The following is a 16,789-nucleotide window of genomic DNA, read 5'->3' on the forward strand; positions in this document are numbered from 1 at the left end:
CTGAGGTGCTGCTGATGTTCCATCTCAACAAATACTGCAGCAGCCAGTTTTACCAAAACACAGCTAAAGAGCCAAAAATGATGTCGGGGACAAGAGTGTGACATGACCCTTCCTATAATGTTTAATATTAACAGCTTACAGGACATAAAAATGTTGGTTTATACCCTCTGGAATATTTCAGTCCTGTGAAGATTTTCCCCACGTTTCAGTTTAGTACCCTTATTTTACATTATAGGATGGGTTTCTATAAACCATATGGATATATGCTGTACATGTGATGGAGTGAATGCAGAGGGTGTGGTCTCAATGGCCCCGCAGTGTGTGATGTGCTTGGGATTGAGAAGCAGCTTTGTTATTCGAATGGTTTGGTATCATTTCTAATTATTTTAGCCAGTATTATGCTTCAGTACATCTTTTACCACCTATATGTACGCTTCTCACATTTAGCTTTAAATATTCCCATTTTATTCCCATTAATTCCCATAATTACCTGTTAATTCTCAAGGTAAAGTTCCCAACTTTGAAAATTCCCAAAATATTGATAACATGAAACAAAAGCTACAGTTGCACACAGAGCATGTATAGTTTGCCATACATAGATTATAAAAGAATACAATACAATACAATGGGAAGCTCTAGACCTCCCACACAAGAGCCAAAAATCACTATGCTTACAGCCAAGAATCAGCTAGAGAAGTATAAACTCCCATTTATTGAACTGTGAAGTTCTGTGAATCTGAATTGATAGAACACAATCTATTACCTTACGGATTAGTTTGAGTGGCATTTGTGATCCAGAACTAGCCATCCAACATCAAGTTTGACCTCAGCAATGCTCTTCCACCTCTAGTCTCAAGGCATTTGTTGCTGTGTTTTGGTGTGGTTCAAAGTACACCCAGAGCTCTAAATGGCTGATGTGGTGTGTTCTGCTGAGGCACCATCAGTATCACATCCAAGTCCCCTCGAAGGAGCGAAAGGCTTAATATGTACCCACTCTTCAACCTACACATGCATTACCTCTCAGTCAGGACGCGGCAAAGCAAGTGTGACGGTCACATCGCTGCCTGTTCATGTACACACGTGCATGAGTGCTGCAACAGACGTGGAGTTTGATCTCATTGGTCAGTTCAGTCACGCAGCATGTTGTCATTGGTCAGAGACCAGCTGCAGAGCAGAAAGCTAGCGCTTTACTCAGCATTAAAGTTAAACTGCTGCACCCTTCCATCCAGTCCTTTACCTTGCTGTCTCTCTCCTTTGCCTTTCAACGTATCCCTGCACCTCTCTCACAGTCCATTTGTGTATGTGTGTGTGCGGGGAGCTTGTGTGGGAGTGTGTGTCCTCTTCTGCTATTCTCCCGGCCTCCCCTCTTTTAGCCTTGGGCTCTCCCTGTAGCTGACTCACGTGTGGGTGTAGAAAGAGCCGTGCGTATGTAATGTGACCACTTTCTTCAATCTGTTTCAGTGCAACACTATCCAGCAGGCCAGCAGACATTCGCATTTCACAAATACTGCAAGCACTGCAGAGCATGCCGCAGCCATTGTGTATGTCACAGCAAGTACGGGAGCCAAATAGATCTGGAGATAAATTATGCGGTGTGTGAAGAATTATTGTCACACACACAGTCAACACAAAGACATAGGACTGAATCATCTGCTCCCAAAAGACAGTCAAATAACTCAGACAGTTAATAAACTCAAAGTCAACACCATGACATGGGAGGTCAGCAGGTTCTTGCATCATGCTTTACCTGTAGGATTGTCTCACTGAAAAGCTACTACACTACGTTTGCAGTTATTCTATTCTAATCAGTGTGGGATGGTTATGTTGGGATGGTCACTTTACCACTGACTTTCCCAAAATGCAAAAAATCCATTTTCGTTTATGAGTTATCCTTCCTTAAACCAACAGTTCTCACGTTTTTTGAGATGAGAATGCTTACACACCCCCCCCCACACACACACACACTCACTGTATCACACGAAGGCTGGTTCATACCTAGCACAGACTGTCTTTTAACCCGCTCCGTGGTGTTTGACAAAGTGCGATCAGTGTGTTTACATTTTTTTTTGTATTACTCTGGGAACCAGGGACATGAACTTCACAGCACTGGTGCATCGTCTCTGCAGTACACACATGCTGCACTGCTGCATAACAGCTACCAAACACACAGAAAACGCAGCATAAATGGACTTTTTAGTTCCATCAAGATGAGCCCTACTGTAGCATTAAAGACTACTGGAATACCATGCCGTGCATGTCTATGCGTACACTGGACCCTTGTCTGTTGCACAGATGGTAGCTTTGTTACCCACTACACCAAGGGTTTCCAATCGTATCCGCCTGTTTTCATTTTAAATAAAGATGGTCTCAGTCTTCAAACCACTGATCACATGTGCATTGGCCTGGATGGGATGAAAACCTGTAAATGACATCCCTGTGCACTACACTACACCCACCACTAAATCTAAAGACCACCATTAAAACAACCACTAAAGTCTCCAGATCCAGAGTTTACAAACAGGTCTGACAGGACTATATCTGTGTTTTGTTTGTTAGATTATTGCCGGTAAGCTATTCTGTGTAAATGTTACCTAATATAGATACCGATACCAGAGTACCGACACGGATACCATACTCCATGGATGGCTATAAAGTCTGATATTTATAGTGTTTTACTTTTTATAGGTTGTTCGTTTCTATATCTTATCCCAAATATAAATTTTTCTAAGATTATGTTAAGATATAATGCGCTTGAAAGCTTGAAAAACAGCATTTACTGGAAGGTAGGGAAGCATTATCTTATTATTATTAGTTATTACTAGTTTTTGTTGCTTAGGACAAAATGCAGTACTATCAGAACTGTGGTATAATTGCAATAATACACTCAAAGTTGATATGAAGTGGATGTTGGCACAGGTGGACTGATCTTTGGTACTCCACTCAAGCATTTTTGCATAATTCTGAATTAAATATCTTATGGCAAAATTAAAGTTTGTGTCAAAATGCATCAAAGCCACAAAGATCACAACTTTTTATTTTCAACCTTTTTCACTAAAGAATGTCAGACAATTGCAGTAAAACTTGCAATGTCAGCTTAGCACAATTGATTAACCAGCCTTCTTTCAGCTGGGCTCATTAAAATTCATAGGCTATTTTGCTCATTTTAAATGACTGAGCTCTTTTGCAGTGAAACCATTTGACAGAAGATACAACTCTACCAAACTGGCATGCAGTTCCACCTGACGTTCACAAGATTTTAACAGAATTATTTTTGCTTTTACAAAAGAAAAAAGTAAAAATATACAAGAGTAAATCTTCTAAGATAATTTAGGTTAGTATTATACACTGCCAGAAAATGCCTTTTTACAAAGGCCAATTAATAGGACATTAACTCCAATCTGGACCGGCTGCTGAAGGAGTTACCCGGATACATTTAAGAGTGATTAGTTTTTGTTCCACATTTATCCTGTTTTTCAATTGCAATTAATGTATGCATCAGTTAGGATCAGTTCAAGCCTTTATGAAGAATAAAACCGTTCAGAACTGAACAGCTAAATGGTTGTAGGACTGTACAACTGATCAGAGATTAAGTAGGAGCAATAACAGTGTTTTCTGGTCAATATTTTCAGGTACAGTGAGTAACTAGATTTGTATAAAGAAAATGTTTAAAAAATGCATTGAAAACGGAGAGTAACATCACAAACGTTCTTGTGCAAGCAGAGGTGTGGGAAAGACCCTCAAACACCAAGACATGCCCTCAGATAACCTCCCTTTTTACAAGATACAGCACCACTCAATTCAATGTGAAAAATGAACCAGCACAGCTTTGAAAAAATAAGCTGAACATAAAAACGTGAAAACAGCAGACAACAGAATATGTAACAAATATATCTGCCAATAATTCAAAACACTTCATCCATGAGAACTGCTGGAGGCAACGTCACAGGGAAAGTGCACTGGACCTTAAATTAAATTTTGCGACAATGGCAGAATGATTTCTGAATGTCACAGAAAGATCTTGTCTGCTCAATTACAAAGGGAATGCCTAACAACTCACTGGATAATGCTCCACTGTGCAAGGGGATAATGACCCAAAGCAGAATGCTTTGGAAACTAACTAATAGACTAGATTTTTATGTCCTAAAAGGAGACATGTCTGGCATGGCAGGCATTGAAAATGTCCAGTCTGAATTGTTTGTTTAGCCAAATCAAAATTTCTAAATGTATACAATTTTATTAAATTAAATTAAAATGGAATTATTCGTAAAGAATTTAAGTGATAGTTTCTTTAGAATCCACCATGTCAATCATTTTTAATCATTATTCAATGAACTATAAAAGTAACCCCAGAATATATTATCTTCAACAAACATGTAAAAACAATTACATGCTGATATATATTTCATTTATATATTTATATGGTGATGCTTGTAGAGGCATTTATGTGCTGCAAACAGCAAAAATAAAGCTAGTCACTGCCTGTAGCAAATGAGAAAAACCCCAAGCATTGTATGCAGACAATATTCAAGTCTCTAATACACTCCAAAAGACTTCACAGAGCACAGCTGCTTCTGGCAGGTTTAGGTTAGTTATTATGTAGCATAGCCTACAGCCTTCATATGTGCTACAAACGTGTAGCTAATTTTCAAAGTTATTGTTATTACTATGGATTGTAATCACAGTTACAATAAATGTCACAATTTTTACTGTGTTACAGAGATTGTGTGGGTGAAATTTAGACAAGACAGCCCCTACACTCTACACATTACTGTCACACCAAATAAATCCTTGTGACAGTCACTTCCATCTACCAATAATTCTCATCTCATGTGAATCAGTCGTAAATATTACAGATGTTCTGTGTGTTTCAACAAATGTTCTTATTCTCGATTATCCAAGTAGGGAGCTCCATCAGAGGCATCTGACAGTGTGTGAGGAGAAGCAAGTCAAATATTAGTCCTCCGATATTTTCAAGCAAGTTTGATTTTCATGACTCAAAAGCAGTCCTAAAGAATGAGATGGTCAGTAGTATAACTGAACAAGGTATTGTTCAGGCTGTAGGCAATGAGAGCACATTTAAAATAAAATAAAAATAGCAACAACAAAAGAACGCACAGGGACAGAACGCCACTTAGACGGACGGACAGACGCTTCACTGATCCTGAAGAAAATTTAGCAGTGTCCGATGTTTATTGTTTTATTGCGAATCTAACCAAAATATGTTTCACTATTTATGTGGTACTCAGAAAATTCGACATCCCAGTTCAAATGGAATGCAGCATAAGCTATGGGTGCGGAACTCTAGACTCTTTTATGCTTTTCCAGCTCACCTGTTCATTGCCAGATTTATTAAACGTGAGAAAATCAATTAGGACAGCTAAATCAGCAAACTGCGCCACACTTACAAACCCCTATCCTAAGCAATTCAGCAACCTTTGTTGGCGGAAGACAATAATCCTGAAAGCAAGCCTGAAACAATGTTAGGGGCTTCTAGGCAGATTATTTATTTTTTACTTCATGATAAAAGAACAGAACACCTAAAATGTGTTATTTTGAGCTCTATCACAGATGTGGTGATATTATTATTCATGATAATGTACTCTCTCTCTCTCGTGCTCTATTGCTCAAGTGTCCAATTCATTTCTTAAGATTGATTGAGAACTCAATGTCTGTAATCCTGTTTACTTAGCCTTCACAGGACACGGGCACACTTTGTAAGAGACATGTAATAGGCTATGCAATTCTGCAGACAGGTGGAGAGGAAGTCTGTTTCCTGTACCCCTGCAGAGGAAGAATCTGTCCTCTTCCTCGTTCTCTCTTGCACACACAGAGGTCTGTCACTGTGCGTCTGCCCTCAGTCCTGTCCAGAATCATACAAACAGTACACTCCCATAATGTTGTTTGCCAGTCTCCTTTGGTGGTCCTAACTAGAGAACAAATATGTGCTGCACACCACACACACCTGCTGAGCAGACAGGTGTGATAAATACTGTGTGTTCCTCACACCTGTGAGAGCACACCTTTTTCCTGCTATACAGCCCAATGAAAACTAATGAAGCCAGACAGCTTCTCTAAATCTTTACCACAGGAGGATTGGAGAGAACACTTAAGAACGTCTCAGAGGAAAGCTATATACACTTGGAGGCTTTCTCTTACACTCTAGAGGACTACAGGCTGGCAGCTGTTAAGACCTGAGGACCTTGACTTTAAAATTATTAAAACAAAAATACGTGTTATCCAGCACCTTCTAGTTAACGCTTGTTTTTAATTCAAAGTCCATTCCAGCCAATTGTCATCTGATTTAAATGGTTGTCACAAAATCAAGACACCTAAAAGGACCTCCACTGCTGAGCACTCTGAGCTTTAACTGTAATGGATGGCATTCAGAGACCTGTCCTTTTCAGAAAATACATCTGAGCACCTCATGCACTAGACCAGAAATGTTCAAGCCTCAGAGGGGCGTGAGACTGCACATTACGGTGGTCACTTAAGGACACTGGCTTAGAGATACTTCTGTGGAGAGTTTCTTTTTGTCTTTGCATCCAGCACACATTCAAAACTTAAATAGAAATAAAAAAATTACATAACATTCATAACTGACCTGAGTGTGGCCTGATATTATAATGAGCATGATTGATGCGCTCTGTCCTCTGTCCAACACTCCTAGCATGCTGTGACTGTTTGGCACCACCTCAGCACACCCCTTGAGGCCAGAGGCCCACAGTTTGAGAACCACTGACCTATAATACTGGAAACATGGTCATGAGTTTCACAGTAGTAATGCACAGTACTAGTAAATCTAGCTCTTGTGCACATACGTTCCATATACCAGGTCATGTAAACATACCCATCCTTGCAATGAGAGAGAGTTTTACTACAGCAAAGAAAGATTTTTTTATGGTCCAACACCAGCGATCAGCAACCTACTGCTCTAGGGATTCATTTGGTCATTTTTTTTTAAATTACCAATCAAATCTGTGTGAAAGTATGGTCCCAAGTCCTAACCCCAATCTGGCCACTCATAATTGGGGGCACAGTCAGACTAGAGGGATTAAAAACTAAGAGCATTTTGCACCTAAATGGTCCGGCTGACATTGTGTCCACATATTGCAACAGATATTCTGTCTATACTGTTTGACAGATTCAGTCTGACAAACATTACATAAACCTGACTCATATTTTGTACATTTCAACTTATCAGAAGTGGGAAAAAAAATACATAAAAAATGTATCCAACACCCAGACTTCATAAACCATATACAGAAACTAATTTACATATCTCCACCCATTCAGTCTACAACAATTAATCCCCCCCCACTCATACTGCAGTGCTCAGGAGTGTTTCAGGTCTGAGTGCTTTTGAAACAAGGTACAGCCAGAACAGAGCTCATGCATATCCATCTTAAGAGTGCAGTAACACAAAGAGCCTGTTTAATTATAAGGAATAAAGATGGACAAATGTTTGTGGACACTCCTTCTAATAAATGTTAATAAATAAAAGTTATTTAAGTTGCGCCCATTGCTGTCATAGACGTGCAAATGCACACACAGCATGTCTAGTCCCTGTAGATAATTATTGCCAAATAAAGTAGGACTAACATAAACCCACAGGCACCATGTCTAAAGCCAGGCGTGGGTTAGAGGGGTATAAAGCCCCCCAGCAGTGAGCTGTGGAGCAGTTTGGAATGGAATCTAAAGTGATTTTTCTATGGCATAACTCAATAAACCTTTCTTAGTGCCTTTATTTTTAGGGGTTTGGTCAAAAGCAAGGTAACCTACTGACAACAGTTGTTGTTGTCAATTTGAGTCTCTCTGAAGGGATGACTTTCAGCAGCACCTAGACATCTAATGAATTAGCTTTGTTCAAAGTGGGCTTACCAACCTAGCAATGCTACAGAATTTTACATTGCTAATTTAGATGGATCTTGTTTATATGGATAAGTCTTGTTTGTGCCATTGTAATAACACTGATCAACTATAAACTGCAGTACAAAAAGCATTAGCAATTATATGTGTATAGTATAGTGCAGCATTATGTCTGTGTGATTTGTATTGGGGAAATGCACATTCCTATTTGCCACCATCTGGAGACCCCACTGCAGTAGTGGAACTCAAACAGTAGACAGTTCCAGAAGCTAGCTGGGCTAGCCTGAAGGGTCCCAATTTCACCACCTACTTTGCCCACCTAGTAAACAAGCTGCTTCGGGGCACGGTCTATTTACAAGCAGTAAAAAAGTACTAAAGCTGACATCTACAGATCATGTGACCTTGAGACAAGTTCTTGTTGTTACTTACACAAAATTGGTTATTTGGTCAAAACATGGTGCAGGTTGGGAATGACAGAGTCTATCATTTCTAAAAATATTAGTAATAATCAATAATCTACTCCAAAATTAGTGACGCTTAACTGTTACATCCACTGTGCTGTTCTAAATGTATGGCCATTACGTTATTCACTGCTGAATATTACAGCAAAATCAAACAGACTAAACAACAGTCGGTTGGTGCAGAGTGTCTACAATATCTGATATCATAATTCAACAGAAAAATGCCAGATTATTCAAAGCAAACATTTACTGAACAAGATAAAAGAAAGCATGTTATGTGGCAATAGTCAACATTATGGATGTCTGCATTTTAGCACAAGCTCACGATCTGAAAAGCTCACGAGAACGCTTGCTTAAGGCAGTGTAGGCACCTGATTTCTCTAGCAGTGCAGCTCCCCTCAACAACTTACTGCACCAAAACCCTGCAACCTGCGCCTACCTTCCCTTCCCTAGACTTGGCCCTGTGCCCAGAGGCTGAGCAAAATCCATCTACACCATCCCAGCATGAGCAGCAACTTCCCTTTCAGCAAACGACCCCGAGAATGTCAACGAGCCTCTGCGTTCTGCTTGAATAACAAACGACCCATGATAACGTCTTCACGTTGTGATGTCCACAGAAGGCTGAGCAGAGTTTGTAGCATCAAAACTGGACTCTGTTGCACAAAAGCAACATTTGTACGTAACAGATGGGCACTGCAGCAGGTAGGATGAGTGAGGATTCTTCGATTCAGATAACGAATGGCAATCATTTTCATGCAACTGAGACAGTCTTTAAATCATGTATGCTTAAATATGTGTTTAAAAGGCTAGGATATGCATTAAATATGAAATACACAGGGGGAGGGGGGCATAGCTGGGCAGAAATAACTGCCGGTGCAATACACTATGCAGATATGCCTTCCAATGCAGCATTTATAACAACCAGACTGAAGAGGAAGACAGATAATGATGAAAATTGATGAGATGCTGCTGCATCAAATACATGCACACACACACACACACACACATATATATATATATACACATATATGCGCCGAAAGCCCAGTCCTTCAGTCTCACGCTCCAGCAGACGGAGGATGAGGAGGAGGAGGGAGGGAAAAAAGCGAGGGAAAGGGATGACAGACCTAGTCATGGTGCTCCCCTACCCACCTCTGTCCTCTGCCGATGCCTGACGCAGCGTTCCCCGCTCGGCTGGGATGGAAGAGAGCGGGGTGGGTGCAGCCAGATTTCCGCTGTCGAGCGGTGATGAGAGAAAGACGGGGAGGTGGGGGGAAGGTAGATGGAGGGGTGGGATGAGAGAAGAGCGGTGAGCGGCGGCGTGCTCCGCTGTCAATGTGTGTGCATGTATGCCTGAGTGGTTAAGTGCGTGTCTGTGTGAGAGAAAAAGAGAGAAAGGGAGAGAGGGGAATGCAGGAGAGAGGGAGGGAAGAAATGTGAGGAGAGAGAGAGAGAGAGAGAGAGAGACAGAGAGAGAGAGAGAGAGAGAGAGAGAGAGAGAGAGAGAGAGAGAGAGAGAAATTGTGAGAAACAGAAAATGTGGTGAGTGAGTGAGCAAGTCTCAAGAGTATGTGTCACTGAACAGAGCACGGCGCAGATGCATTAAAGGCAGGCTCCCTCCCCTTCACATCACACCAAGCGCACACACACCTCTATGCACAGTCAGCGTGAGCGAGTAAGCATATGGACAAGCAGTGGGTGCAAGACACAGAGAGGGAGGAGACATACACTGCCGAAGGCTTGCTGCTTAAAACCTATTGCAGAGAGGTGACCGCATTGAGAAGGCTCTCAGTTTGGTCAGACACTCGTTTTAAACTGTCAGTGTGTTGCAATACAGCAGCAGGAACAATGCTGCCTACCCGGCATTTTCCAGAAATGTTGAGCCACTGCAAAGTCAAGGCCTTGCCAGTGCACCTGAAAGAACACCTGAGCTTCTTTTTGCCATTCGCTTTATTTTCATAAAGCTGACGTAAAGATTTGAACAGAGGTTCATATTTCCCCAAATTGCTGAAAAAGAAGGTCACAAGATACAGCAGTTCCTTGTTCAAACACAAGATGATAATTCAGACCTCACTTATGACTGCAAAATCCATTAAGTCCAATGCTGACGTTTGCAGTGTGAATAGTCTGATGTTCTTTTGTTGTTTACCAAATCAAGTACAGAACATGCAAAACTAACTCTGCCTCATTGGGGAAACAGAAGACCTGATGTCATTCAGCCCAGTACAGTGAGTATCAGAAGAAAGCAGAACTAGCAATGCATTACCAATCTTGCACGAATATGTTAAACGCTGAACGACAATCAGTTCATCTCTATACTCTACTGTCCAGGGAAGACTTTTACTACTACACTGCTGTGAGGAATTTATTGCTTTCTGCAACAAGGAAATTAGTCATTCCCAAATGCCCAGCTCACGTCAAAAGTATTAGACAGGGGGGTTATACCTCTATCCCACACCCTGGCATTAAGCATGGTGCCAATACTGGTTCATGTTTATGTGCACCAGAGAGTCCTATTCTATTGGCAATACTTCTCCACTGGGACTATACAAGCTGTGTGTGTGCTTTGCACATCTTTGTCAGAAATGGGTGCAATGTAAAGTAGCTGAATGCATTCATGTCCATAAACATTTGGACCTATAGTGTGCAAGAGGATTTCCTTGTATATGAAGAATCATGTACCAGAAAAAGGACTATTTAGAACAAACTAGTTGTTGGGTTTATGTGTCTCAGAGGAAACACATGCTAGCCTTCACCTTTCCAGCATAGGTAGCATTGTGTGGTAGGGGAAATTCTAGTCATTGGGTGAACGTCAACAGAGCTAAACTAGGACAAACATTAAACAAACAAACAAAAAAAAAACAACCTTACAAAAAGTATGGCCTTGTCATATGCTACATCATGAATGAGCTGATGTAAGGTTACTGGTGATTTTGACACTATTCTTATATGTTAGATCTTATTTTTGTTCACTACCTCACTGTGCAGTTTTCAAGATATCAACTCCCCACCAACTCTGGAATGACCTGATCAAGAATGGTGTACTACAATACGGCTATCTGACTTGATAATGATGATTAAGCGTTCCCCCCCTAGTGATTTTTCACCCCAGAACCTTTTTTGCTAGAAAAAGTCTGTGGCACCAGCTTGTCACCCCTGATGCTTCTATAGTCTTGCAACGATGCAACCACCCAACAATGACCTTGAATACCACAGCAACCACCTAAAAACATCCTTCCATCAACCACCAGAAATGGAACAGAAACTGGATAGCATAATCTAGCAATAGAACAGCAACCACCTAGTAAGACCCTAGCAGCCGTGTGAAATGTCATAGTTACACCATTGACACATTCTGGAAAGTTCAAACTTGTTTCTGAAGTGATGCGAGTTACCTAAACATCTACTACAATGTCAAGGCCTTGCAGGTGCACCTGGGAGAACACCTGTGGTTTTCTGATTTTTATTACGATGGTGTACAGATTAGAATAGAGGGTTTAACACAATTGCTAGAAAGTCCTTGAAAGACTCTTAAAAGGGCTTCATTTGATTAATTACATTAGAAAAGGTCAGCATGCTATGATGCACTCCGATATCACATTATCAATGCTTCACAGACATGGAACCAGCTCAACGAGTAACGCTGGCAGGATATTTATCCTATTCTGCTTTAAAGAACACGCAGAGTTACTCGATTCAAAATTCATGAAGGCAACACTGCAGCACTCACAGCACTGCTGAAAGGTCTTTTTCAAATTTACAACAAATAAATGTCCCATCAGGGCAGTTTGATCTTTGCATTCTTGCTGTGTCCATCTCTCCATTCAGAATTTGACGCTATAATGCTTGTCTCACTTTCCACACAGATTGTATTAGCGCATGCCTCGATGTGAATTCCTAGCCCCGAGCCTTGGGGACTGCAGCAGCTCCAATGTTGCGCACCACTGTGTCTCTGGTCCCTGGCTCACTTCCAGCCCAGACACGGCATCACAGGCTTCGGCTTTCCTCTGCTACCATTCCACTGCCTCCTCTGTTTAAGCATGTCCTTGCAGCAGGGCATCCATGTGAAATTTACCATCATATGACCACTTTCAACACTTCGCCTATGCGCTGCAGCAATGCAGTCGCCATGAATATATAAGAATAATGAGGATGGCCTTTTCATGTACCGCAATGTAATTGAGCTGATGTAATGTTTAATGGACGTTTAAAGCCATTAGACTGACACAAAAGTTTTCTTTTGATCTTGTTAATGGGTATTTAGCCCATAAATAGCTTTTATTACAATATATGCTGTGTTATTTTTCAGTTTTATTAGAATTTCTCAGGGTAAAATAAAGGTTTCTAAAAGTGAAACTGTACCTCATTAGTAATGATGATTTGGTTCACATAGGAAAAGACATTTTTATTGGACTGGAAAAAATGGCCTGAAGAAAGGCGTTATTCAAGCACCTCCAAGAAAGGTCAAACATATTTCTGAAATGATGTGGCGCTGGCTGAACGTCTACTGAACAAGTCAGCTGTCTTAACGTACCTATAAGCTGTTTTTTTTTTTGGAGATGCACCAAAGCATGAGCAAACGCCTTAATATTTCAGATTTCATATAGATAAGAGCAACACAGCTGAGTACTTCCAGAATGCCCCTTCCCGTTTTGTGTGAAAGCAACCCTTCTGACTGGTGGTAAATACAAACTAATTTAATAGCAAAATCCTATGGCCAGTGACGCAAACATGTATGGAAAATTATGACTCTCCTGGCAGAGTTAAGGCAACTTTGTCAACACAACAGCTACCAAACACCCTGAAAAGCACCATAAAAAAAGATTTTACTTTTTACTTTGCCCAACAGCTTCATCGCTCTGACTAATGTAATATGTTTACCTGTAAGGGTAAAAAGCAGAATTACGTTTCTCTTCTTTTTTTCTAGGCTCTGCCTCAGATGGTAGTTTTCTCACAAGCCAACACTCCGAATATTCTTGCTCTGTAACACAGTGAGTTAATGATCACAAGTACAAGCTGCCGGTTTAGTTAACCAAACTGACTGCCGACAATGAATCACATTGCTAAGTTGGCTTGATGATGTTTGCGATTGCTGTTTACATCATGCGACCAAAAGACAGAAAGACAGGTATGAAAGGAGGACAGAAACACTGCATCCATGGCACAGGCTCAACAGGGCAGCACAGTAAGTGACATACACTCTACACTAGCCAACCATGTGGTCAGAAGCCCAAAACAGCCATTGTGGTGTTTTAAAGCAATTATCATAGCAGCACTATTGCGTATTATGTGAAAAGCAAGTTTTTGCTCTATGGCCAATGTGTAAGCACAGACAGTGATTATGTTCTTAGTGAGCGCAGTGTAAAATAGGGCTGACAGAATAATCATTTTTTTAATTGAATGCACATCATTTTCTTATCGCAGGAGCTGCAATCTGAATTAGCCAATATCCTGCAAGTTTTACAAAAAAAAAAAAAAAAACACCCAGTACCAAGCTCTTTAGATTTTGTAGTTTTTGCTTGCTTATAGTTGGCAAACAGAACTAATTATATCAGCCCTAATACCCAAGATTAGGACCTCACGGTTTACACTAAAAGGGGGTAAACGTTATTTGTACTTTATAAATGTATAGTGTGTTCTTACTTAAGAACAGTTAACCCAATTAGAAAGACAACATGCCTTTAAGCTATACCCAACTACTGTTTCTGGCTGCTGTTAAGATACGGCCACAGCTGTGATTTTACAACCTGGAACTACATCAACATGGTTTCCAATATTAGAAGAGCAAGGTGTATTCAGATCTTACTACAGTGCAGTGTTATTACCTTAAGAGGGTTGTTAGGAAGACACTCTGGTCTTTTGGGGTTTGAATGTGTGACAAGGACCTAATAAAGCCCTGCATCTCTGTCTGAGATTACTACATATGACAAGTATTTGGCTTACAAAAGAAAGGGTTGTAAGGCACTTGGTTATGAAGAATCTCTGACTTGAACTTTGGTTACCTTTGTTTTGGGGGGATTGGGGGATGGGGGGTGGATTAGTGTCTATGTCACTCCCTCTGACCACAGCGGAGGTATATTTAAATTCAAGCCCCCAGTGCTGAAGGTATGTCATAAATATTTTCTTCTAGAAAACAAATAGAGAACATGATGGCTAAAGAATGGCAGGGTCAAGACAATGTTTCTGCACCCAAAGGTTGGATTGAACTGGTATTCTAAAACTAGGCCAGGTGCTTTCAGTAAGCCTCGATCCAGGGGACAGAATCCTTATAGCATTAAGCCAATGTTACACTTTCACAGGTAAATAGGGCAACTGGTGTACATGTGCCCCACTTAGATAATTAGAGTTTTGAAGTTTACAAAAGTAACATAACATAAATTTGACTTTTTATTAATTTAGCGTAAACATAAAAACAGAAAATTTGTTCAGCAAAAAACACAAGCATTAGCATTAAAAGATTACAGATATTACAAACTATAGTTTTAAACCAAAGACATCATAGGATGAGCTGTCTATTTCAAAAAGCTTCCAAAAATATCTAACAGCTAATCTGAAAAGGGCTAGGTACTGTATTACTAGTGTACTATCTAGCTGCATCACCAGCATTAAGCAACATTACAAATTTATAATTGTAACCTTGAAGAAAAAAAAAACCTAAAACAAGCCAATGGACCTTCTGCAGTCAAGCACTGGCCTATCTAGCTTGAGAAAACTACCCAAGAGTCTCTTTTTATAAGCAGTGGGCTATCTCCTCTTCTACTCGAACCACTGAAAGGGGAGATCCAATCAGGGGATGCACTGAAGAGTTTTGTAATTGCATCATTTAACCAATGACTCAGTCTGGATGATCTCACCCCTCTCTGTGGAGAGAGCCAGGCCACTGGCTCGCTACTGTACAGCTACTCAAGCGGGAGAATGCTAGTCTGTACTGTATGTGCCTCAGATCAAATGTTAACGTTCTAGAAATATCTCACAGGAAGTCGTGTGCAAAAGGAACAGGAGGGGACAATTCTCCAGCAGAGTATGCTGGTGCCATATTTTGGAGGTTGGGCCACAATGACGAATAAGCAGATTATTCATCCAGCTGCAGTACTTGTACTTGCAGTTTCTGTACGGCACGCTTGGAGGTTGCACAATGTATTAGAAATGTACTTGATTTTAGTTGATTTACAAAGTGATGAGCATAATGATGTTTTGTCATCTCTCATACCATTTATCTTTTGACTCATAACAAAGCTTGCACGTCCTCTTGCTATATGACAGGGAGAATCATGGCTCTAGGCTGCACAACAAACATTTTCACCGTATTTTCCAGTAGAAGTTTTCCAGTTAGTTTCAGCCCCTCGGATATTGACAGAAAGAGAAGTGGAGACTCCACTTCCTTGTGTCATGTCATTTAAATATGCTGTACTAGTGAAATGGGAAGATTTGCCAACTTGCCTTCAGTCCTGGGTTGGCACCTCTTTCAGTTTATTTCTATCCAGTGGTTCTGAGTTCAAATTCAAGAGGAGGGACACAGCAAATAATCAACTTAAATTTAACATATCTATCTTAGCTAGTTAAGGATTTCTAGTAGTAATACAAGTAGTAATAAGGTGGATCAGGTAAAGTCAATTAGAGTAAAACGTTGCTGATCATTAGGGTTTCGGTTATGTTCTTGTGAGATAAAAAATAATGAATGCTGAATGATTATATGGACCCTCTCGGGGTCTATACATTAGCTGTTAACTCACTTAAAAAGTAAAATGTAATAGCTTTGCACTATGTTTAGGTTGGAGCAAAACACATCGTACTAGGCTGTGCATAAAAAGATGAGCTGGGAACACTGCTCTATTACATGTTTCACATCAAAAACACATATCAATGCCAAAGCAAAACAAATATTTCATATAACTTTCCAAAGAGAACACTGAATAGACAACAGCATGAATTGTAAAAAAATGTCATTAACATTTTTTTAATCTAATGATAAAGTTAGGATTGTTAACATGCAAACAAGCTTCTCTTTAACATTATGTGATCTCAAACTGACCACAGATAAGATACAATAAATACGTTTTTGTCTGAGATTCTTTTCTGTTTGATCCAAAAAAAGAAAGCGCAGAGAGTCTATCACAGCCAGCATAAAATATTGAACGAGAAACTCGTTCTGTCCCACAAAAGTGCAGTTGTAGCACACAGGAAACCAGCAGCCTGTAGTAGTGGTCAGTAGCCTGTAGCTATTTTAAAAGTTCTTGCGTGTTCGTGTTGTGGTGCTGGTTGGAGTAGAAAGCAAATACACAGTACTGTAGGCCAACCTGCCCATCAGCCTCTCTGTTTAAAGTTTTAATGTTTTTCTCTTCTTGATACAATCTTCTAGAGTCTAGATTCTCAACACAAGAATCAGCAGGACACTGACTTTCCAGATCAAGTCTAAAGATCTACCACATTAAATATGTAAGAAAAACACTTGTCTTCTAGCAAAC

General features: G+C 40.3%; 1 protein-coding gene across 4 annotated transcripts in view; it reads right to left on the reverse strand.

Moving 5' to 3' along the window:
- kcnab2a (potassium voltage-gated channel subfamily A regulatory beta subunit 2a) overlaps positions 1-16,789 on the reverse strand; it is a 113,348-nt gene that overhangs the window by 93,743 nt on the left and 2,816 nt on the right. For 2 of the 4 annotated variants that reach the window (XM_072666585.1, XM_072666582.1), the window contains exon 1: positions 9,477-9,730. The exons of 1 other annotated variant lie outside the window; for it this stretch is intronic. The gene's annotated coding sequence lies outside the window, so the exon portion shown is untranslated. One more of the 4 variants, XM_072666584.1, reaches the window with a different exon arrangement.

The sequence above is a fragment of the Salminus brasiliensis genome, chromosome 21 (genome assembly GCF_030463535.1).
Source record: "Salminus brasiliensis chromosome 21, fSalBra1.hap2, whole genome shotgun sequence".
Taxonomy (NCBI): domain Eukaryota; kingdom Metazoa; phylum Chordata; class Actinopteri; order Characiformes; family Bryconidae; genus Salminus; species Salminus brasiliensis.